Source organism: Pundamilia nyererei, unplaced genomic scaffold (genome assembly GCF_000239375.1).
Source record: "Pundamilia nyererei isolate P.nyererei 1_Seehausen unplaced genomic scaffold, PunNye1.0 scaffold00154, whole genome shotgun sequence".
Lineage (NCBI taxonomy): Eukaryota > Metazoa > Chordata > Actinopteri > Cichliformes > Cichlidae > Pundamilia > Pundamilia nyererei.
Genome location: NW_005187555.1, coordinates 257,124 through 265,596, shown reverse-complemented (window position 1 = coordinate 265,596; position 8,473 = coordinate 257,124). Strand labels below are relative to the sequence as shown.

General features: G+C 45.7%; 2 protein-coding genes across 2 annotated transcripts in view; one reads left to right on the top strand and one right to left on the bottom strand.

Annotated features, from left to right (window-relative positions):
- The window catches only part of LOC102206801 (leucine-rich repeat neuronal protein 3-like), an 18,569-nt gene extending 10,707 nt beyond the window's left edge, over positions 1-7,862 (bottom strand). The window contains exon 1 of the mRNA XM_005745095.1: positions 7,625-7,862. The gene's annotated coding sequence lies outside the window, so the exon portion shown is untranslated. The remainder of the gene's footprint in view (positions 1-7,624) is intronic.
- The window catches only part of immp2l (inner mitochondrial membrane peptidase subunit 2), a 197,500-nt gene that overhangs the window by 143,977 nt on the left and 45,050 nt on the right, over positions 1-8,473 (top strand). The gene's annotated exons all lie outside the window — the stretch shown is intronic.

Here is an 8,473-nt window from a genome sequence, read left to right as displayed (position 1 = left end):
TATTCTATCTATTTTATTTATTGAATTTTATTGTTTTATTTATATTTTGATATTGCTAGGGATGATGCAATGATCGGGGACCATTCTTCATTTCGTTGTTCTCGTGACAATGACAATAAAGTTTCTGATTCTGATTCTGAAAAGCAGCACACACTGTATACACGGGCGCACACAGACTCAGGTTGCTGTGTTGGATCTTCCATCTGTGCTGTTTGTTCTGGGATAGCTCTGTTTTTCTTGATCTTCCCTCTGCAAAGAAATCTCTGTTTGGTCTCCTCTGGTTCAGCAATTTCAGACATTAAATGGTGTTGACAGGAAGTGGCCGGTCATATTCGGGCCCATCTGTTAAGTGATGGATTAACTGGTTTAGCTGGTAGGTGTGGAGCTGTTCTATGTGGTTAGGGTTCATTAGACCAACGTTGTTTTTTAAGACATTGTATATTATTATTGTCTTGTTCCTTGAGACATTTTAAGTGCTGTTAATCAGCCAGATGAAAATAATGCTAACGGTAGCAGCACTGCTCTTGGCTTGCTTGTCTCCAGTACTACCTTATACACTCTGATAGGGTTTGCTGGTATTATCAACATGTTTTTAACCTAAAACCATCATCTTTTCTCAAATCTATCAAACAGCAAGCAAAAAAAGAAGCCTTTAAGTGCCAGAAAATGCAGTACCTCTAATGTCCACTAGAGGCTCCAACAGTGACAGTCCCCATAAACTCTGATGTCCAGCAGAAATAATCCTGTTTACAGCCACAGAGAGGCAAATGCTGCCATTAAGGCCTGAAAGCGTGTGAGAGCCATCTTTTATATACAAAGATAATAATAATGTCCTCATCAAAAGTCCTGAAGAGGAAGGTATTGTCACAACTCCAGCGATACAGGACAGTCCGGTGCAAATTTATGAATTTCCAGCATCTAGGACAGAAAAGTTACTGGAAGGACGTCATGACATCAGCCCCTGCTTTGTGATCTGTGCTTTGAAGAAAGAAAGAAAGAAAGAAAGAAAGAAAGAAAGAAAGAAAGAAAGAAGGAAACTCCATCCAGCAGCGAGTGACCAATGGTGGAGCCAATAAAGGTGCTCTACTAATGCAATAAAAATAAAAACTTTAGCAAGAGAAGCTCTGAAATCCTTAAAACAACTGCATAAAAAGCTGGAGTGTGTACTTCTGCACACATTTAGTCTCTTGAGCTTCGTGGATGTCTTAAAACAAAGTCTGAGTGCCTGTATTCTGCTGGCTTCATGCACGGGTCATTCAAACCCGAGACCGTTATTAGGGTAATGTGACACATACAGCGGCGTCGCTTCATCTTTTTTTCTTTACCTGACATGAGTCAGCGCTGCAGTAATCCTGTGCAATTCACATTGATTTATATCAAATTAAGGGTGGTCCTAACAGTGACAAAAAAACGACCTCAAAAAGCAGCAGACTGTCAGAGTTCTGGACTTGTGGGGTTTTTTGGGTTTGGGGATCATTTAGAGCCTTTCTGTTAATTATTGTCATGTTTCTGAGTTTATTTGGTTTATCCTCACAGCGGCTGCTTCCTGTGTGTAGTCTCTACTTTAACTTCTCGCTCTGACTGATTGGGTTAATTGTCTCCCCGTGTGTTTTTTTTTTTCCCGGAAGTAAAGCTGAGTTTGGAGTCCAAACGCCACCTGCCACACAGCAATATGATTCCCAAAGTTTCGTTTCTTACGTGGGAACAAGAGCGACTCGATTAGAGAAACAAAACTAAATGTCACTACATGATCCATTTTAATTATGCTTTTTGTCATTTCCATAAACAGAAATGGTAACATTTGTTGCCCAGTTAAAAAATACGGTGAAATAAATTCACACTGAAAATTCCTTCAGTTGAATCCTTGGACTGTGTTTTTACAGACATGTGTTAGTGCACTGTCCTTTAGCTCCGGCTATCCTGCTAATCTGAAAACTTGATCGGTCCTGTAGGAGGATTCTGTAAAAGACTGAAAACTGAATGAAACTGAATGAAACTTCGTCGTTTGGATCAGAAGACTCGTTTTCGATCAGCCTGCAGCTTCGCTCCGATCGACCCGACTCATTATCAGCAGCTCGGGTTAGCAGCAGACAGCGAGACATGAGCAGAACAGTGTGTACCGGTTTCCTGTATTTCCTCTTTTTACTTTAATTGATTTCTGTGGGTGTTATTGGCACGAGACGGGGAAGACGACGTCGCCAAAACATCCAGATAAGATCCGAATTCCCGCATTAAATCCCCCGTTCCCTCCCTTCTTTCTCTCCTCCCTCCGTTTGCCATTGATTTACGATTAAACCCATCCCAAGCGAGGCTCGTCCGCCCATTTATCCGCTCCCCCTCCTTCTGCACACGCTCCTTGTTAGCATCACCAACATTAGAATTCTCACTTAGCCTCCACTCCCACGAGTCGCACTTCTCTCTTTAATCAGCAGCCAGTCTTGGTGTTAATTACCCTCACAGTCACATGCATGTGGAGCACGTAAACACAGGCGGGTTAACAGCCTGACCTCTGTTTGTCAGCTGACGACGGTACATGTGTAAAGCTAACCATCTCCTGTGTGTTCAGTGCGGAGGAGGCAGCAGCAGATGGGTTCTTATATCGACTCTGACAGGTCGCTAGATACAAAGCTGATGGTGCTGCACTACATTTCAGACTGTTTCATGTGTGGCTCGATGCTGGCGGATGGTGGGCAGGGCCGTGGGCTGCGGATGCATTTTCCCCACGGGGACCAATAAAGTACACTTTCTTTAAAGATTGAGCAAATACTAAAGCAGAATGTTGGCGAGCGGCGTGAAACTGTTGATTCTGCTCGCAAACGCTGTCACAGCAGAACCTGTTCTAATCGCCCTGCCGTGAACTTTAACCTCTGCCACGCTGACCGAGGCTTGTGCACGCTCCTGGGTTTGGGGTACATTTGCTGGGACGTCCAGTCCCGGGAATACTGGTGACTGTCTTCACGTGGGAGTGATCTTTCCCACTGGAATTGTTTGGATTCATATCATTTTTTCAGTATTTTAGGAATAAAATCAGTCAATAAATCAGGCGGTGCTAGATGAATGATAGATGAGCAAACCTCTCAGTCCAAACCTCCAGAACACAACCAGGAATAAAACTGGAAACTATGGTTTTCTCCATTTATGTGACACGTTGAACTTTTCCAGCTCAGAAATCTGGACGATGGATAATGCCGGGTTCGAAATTCCTTTTGATTTGGAGTCAAAGGTTTTTACAGAGGGGCTTCTGGGTATTTTGATCATTTCATGAAATCCATGAAGTCAATTTTCTCCATGCGTCTGTCTAAGCCAGGCTCGGAGCGATGTAGGAACAAACGTTTAAACCTCCAGAATGCCGACAGGAGGAAATCACGTGGACCTTATCGTTCACCTCCCCACGTGGGAAAAATTAGTTTCGGTTATGGTGACACGTTTCCGTCAAACATTTTACACGCTGATCCTTTTTATTATTTAATAAATCAGAAAATGTTCTCAAGAAGACGTCGGGCAATTTTTCTGTGTTTCAGGAGTGAAACGCTCCGCAGATCGGTGTGATTTATGATTCCCTCGAGCCCGGAATAAAAGTGAAAAGTTTGGTGGGTGTCAGCGGTGCTGAAGTGGAGATTTGTGGCCTCTAACGTTATGGTTGTAAATTACAGACATTTTTATTGCAAAACACATGTTAGTGGTGAAAATCCATCAACTAACATCACCATGAAACTTCCCCAGCTGATGCATAAAGACTGGCGTGTCTACATGTGCAGAAATACTCATTCTGTAACAGCATATGTGCTCATCTTGGTCATTAGTGAGCTATGAAGTAATAATGAAGCCAGGAAATGATGTGTGCATGCTTTAACGTGTCAGGTAGCTGAAGGTCGCGGGTCATCTTCATCTACCTGAGATGCTCTGAGTGCTGATTACACCCCGTCCACCGCCCTGACCTCCTCGCCTGCTCTGGCCTCGACTTTGAAGCGCAGAATCAGCAGATGTGAACGGGCTCCAGCTTCAGCAGCAGCTTACTTCACGTTTGATGCTGGAATGAGTCTTTGACAACGATGGGCCTGGAAGCCACAGTGATGCTGCTTTGTTTCCCTGAGGAGAATTCTGGAATATCACCAGTAAAGACAAAACGACTCTAAAGTAATTTTTTGGCATCTCGTCGTCGACGGGAGGCTCGGCAGAGGAGATTACGTCTGTCGGAAACATCTCCCCCTCGTTGTGTTTTGTCTCTCGGCGTGAACGCGTACGAGGAAACTTCGCTTTATTGTCCGCTCTCAGCACCACGGTGTCTCCGTTTCTGTTCAGCTCAGCGCTTCATTTTTGAAACAACCTCCAAACAATGAGCCTGATTTCCAGCATGGGGAGAAGAATCAAGCAAACATGATTAGCGCTGATTTGTGTTGGGCAAGTTTTATTCCGCAGCAATATCCTGATGTATTAACCGATGCAGACATGTTGATTTTCCTGGCGGCGCTGCGTACTGCACAAGTGGTTTAGTATAGATAGTATAAGAGGCCCAAATCCATTTATGAACACGGCCACAATGAGAGAGGGCCAAGAATACATCGTGATTCATGTGACAAATGAGTTTCTATCACCATTTGTTACAGACTGCATTTGTTTTTCGGGAAAAGTCCCCCTCAAGCATCGATCTGAGAAATGGAGTTTCCAAAAAATGATGAATCTCATACAAAGTTTCAGGCAGAGCTGCAGCAAACGCTACTCTCCTACACCTGAGAAAGATGCTAATATCTGCCAGACACGTTGAAATGCAAAGAAATGCATAGAAGAAAACAAGCAGCAGCTTAACTTTCAACTTTTTCTTCCAGCTGAATTTAATTCTGCCAAAAACAAAAGAAGCAGCTGAGTGTAGAATTACGCCGAGCGGCCGTGGCCCACTCAGACCTTTAATCACAGCTCTGATTAACACACCAAACTAAGATGAAGTGTTTTCTTCTCTGTGATTTATGTTGATTTTCTCGTTAACGGCTTTCCTTTTGACACCAGCAGGAAGCTTTAATTTCAGTATTAGTTGTGACTTTTTTTGAGCCTACATATGTTTTTATAAATATTAATTATATTATGAAACAGCAGAAAATATTTGATTTATCGACCCCAAACACATGTAGTAACATGAGGGAGCTCTAGTGGGCAGCAGACTCCACTTTGAGAATCACCAGAGACCTGAGAACCGGGATGTCCCCCACGGGTTTTAGACGTCTCACTGTCGCAGTTTTAGCCGCGGCCATGTTGGCGTTTTAGAGCTCGAGATGACCATATTTGGTATCATTTGGCTTGGCTACACAGCTGCATCCACAAACTGTATCACACAGGCACAGATACCTGCTGAGTGCTAGAATCTCAAAACTGGAGCTCCGCCTTCCTGTATGGTCTGTTGCTACAGTAACCTCATAGCAGCCACATTATTGGTCACATGATGTCATTAAAAGGCTCCAACAGCACAAACGCGGTCAAGGCGTCCAGTTCAGGGGCTAGCCGAGGTCAACCCTAGCAGCTAGCAGCTGTACACCTGTAAGCCAAAGAAGCCACGCCCCCCAGCGAGCTTTGACCAAATGTAGCCCCATTATCTACAAAACATCTAAACTTCTTCATGAACGTCTCCTGGACGCCCGTGTGGGACTTTCTCTTTATTTATTGATTTGAATAAAACACTAATAATAGAACAGTGACGTTCTCTTGCAGTAATGTGATTCACTGCTTTAGCCTCTGGTGGCCGTTAGAAGAACTGCAGTTTTTGGCACCTTTTAAATTTTACTTCTTTTTGTTCTTTTTTCTGAATGAACACGGTCCTGCGGAGCTGGAGCCAAAGAACAGCACATTTCCAGCAAGCCAATCGGCAAAGTGGTGCAAATGTAGATAATGAGTGTTCGTATGTGCGCTGTGTAACCGCTCAACTGGAGTTGCATGGGTCGTTTAACCTGCAGGAAACTGAGTTGCTGTGTAACGGTTTCGTGCTGTTCATTCCCACACGTGAAGTCTTAAATACGCATTTTAAGTACGTGCACGCCGTCCACTAGATGGAGCTCGATTTAAGCTGCAGCTCTGGATACGTGAAAGCTTAGATGATGCTGGATCACTATTGTGACCCGGTTTACTGGAAGGTTTTTTAGTGTTTCTGTGAGATGTCGTTTAAACACATGGATATAGAATTCAGCACTTTGTAATTATCCTTTTGTTACTGGTTAGACTTAAGCGTATTTAAAGTAATAATTATGATTCCTAATGAGTCTGTGATCAATTTGCATGTTTGATGGACAAACTGAATGTTAATGCATAAAATCCAGATTAACTGTCGGTGCTTTCAGAGAATGAGAGGATGGGACTTTATCCCATCAGGAAAAGAGAGAAGACAACATGTAGTTTGTGCTGTGAAGCTGGGGATTCCCGTAATGATATGAGTGCAATAAGTCCCCACAGAATAATTAACTTTGAGCTGCGTGGCTCCCTTAAAACATGTGATTGTGATAAATGGGTCCAAACGTGCTTGTGTTTGTCCTCCTCCTCCTCACACAGGGACGGAGTCTCCGGTTTCAAAGACCTGCTGTCATTATTTAATTAGGAGGATTATTCCAAAGTGACTTAGTGCTGTTATTGTCAATTAAATCAAAATAATAGGCTATTTTGCTCATGCAGTCTAATCAGTCCAAATGTGCTGCGAACCCTCTGAGAAATCACGCCATGAAAATTGAGGATGAACGTTGACGTATCAGTTTTGGAGCTCCGGAGAGGGCTGCGTCTTTAAAGTGTCCACGGCCGACGCTCCGAGGCGCTCCGAGCCTGACGCTGCTGCATGTTGACGTGAGGAAACTGAGCTTCGGCGTACTTGACCCCTGTTTAGCCGGGCAGGGGGGAGAAGTGCTGATTTCAGTCTGAGCACTTAAAGACGCCTCCGTGCACTGCTGCTTATTATGAAGGAGGCTTAAATACAGCAGGAGTGAGGACGGAGGAAGGAGGGAGGTAGAGAGGGGCTGAGGTTCTGGCAAATTAGGCAGGCGGTGGTGGAGATCACCCCACAGCCAATCCTGTGACCCCTCTTTCTCTCCTGACTCACGTCGCCACACCGCACGCTGGCATCGGCCGCCAGTCCACGGCAGCTCTGACGAGAGCCGACGAAGCCCGGGACGCTTTCGCCTCATTGGGAAGTGTCCCGGCGGCTCGGTTTCCTGAGGGGACGGTTGTAGCTTTCGCGTGTTATCACGAGTCTTTCCTGCTTCTCGTCACTTTGAAAAGACACAAAGCTCCCCCGCACCCGCCCTTCCCTTTATCCAGGCTTGTTGCACACTCTGCCTTTCTCTGACTTCAGGGATGAACCTGTGGAGTGACACTGACAACACCGTGTCCCCTCACGCTCCACTGCAAGACACCAAAGTGACGAAACGCGAATAGCGACTAAAGTGACGAGGCATCCTCGCACCCCTCCGGAACGAGAGAGAAAACAATCCCCCAGCCCTGTTTTCCTATTCCCCTCAGCTGTCAGAACCGCAGGCTGAGTCGCCACAGCGCTCAAGGACTACCGCAGTCCTGACAACGCACACACACAAACACACAATCACACGAGTACACGGACACATTCCCGAAAAACCACACACAGCAATCAAACACTCACCAACAGAAAGTAGGAGCTGCATCCATCACATCCCGTGCACCGCGCAACAGCAGATGGACGGCAGGTATTCCTGGCATGGTTGCAGCGCCGCGGAGTGTGTGTGTGTCAGTGTGTGTGTGTGTGTTTTATTTAAGGCATGCAGTGCTGCATTTTAACATCCAGCAGAAGCAGCTATTTTCTTGTTTTCCTCGAGCATCTCCAAGAACAAACGTCTTCTCTCTTTGGCTCTCCACAGCGACAGAGATGTGGAGAGAGGAGGGAGGGGGGGCGAGCGAGAGACACTCACACAGAGAGAGAGAGAGAGAGAGAGAGAGAGAGATCAGGAATTAAATAGAGAGAGAGCAACAGAGAGACACTGAGAATGAGTGATCCTTCCTCTCCTCTGCTGTTGGAGAGGAGATCATCCATCACTCTATTACACACACACACACACACACACACACACACACACACACACACACACACACACACACACACTCCAGCTCCCCTGGGAACTGCCAATGAGTGTTCGCCTTTGAAGCTGTGGATGAATCTGATTGGTTTAGCAAGCTGCCTGTCAGTTATGATCCCCTGTATCCCCACGGCAACGGAGAGGAGGTGGTGATGGAAAGGGGGTTTGGGGTGGAGTGGGTGGGTAGGAGGAATTAGAGACAGAATCTGTGGAAGAGAAGGATGGACGACAGGGTGAGCTGGTGAGGAGGAGAAAAAGATGGAAGATGATGAAAAGTAGAGACCAGAGGAGGAACAGGTGGAAGAACAGGCATGAAGGAGGAGGAAGGTGAAGCACCGTCAGCCTGCCTGGGAGGGGTCATAGTGCAAGTCACAAAGGTCCAACAGGCACAGGCGAGG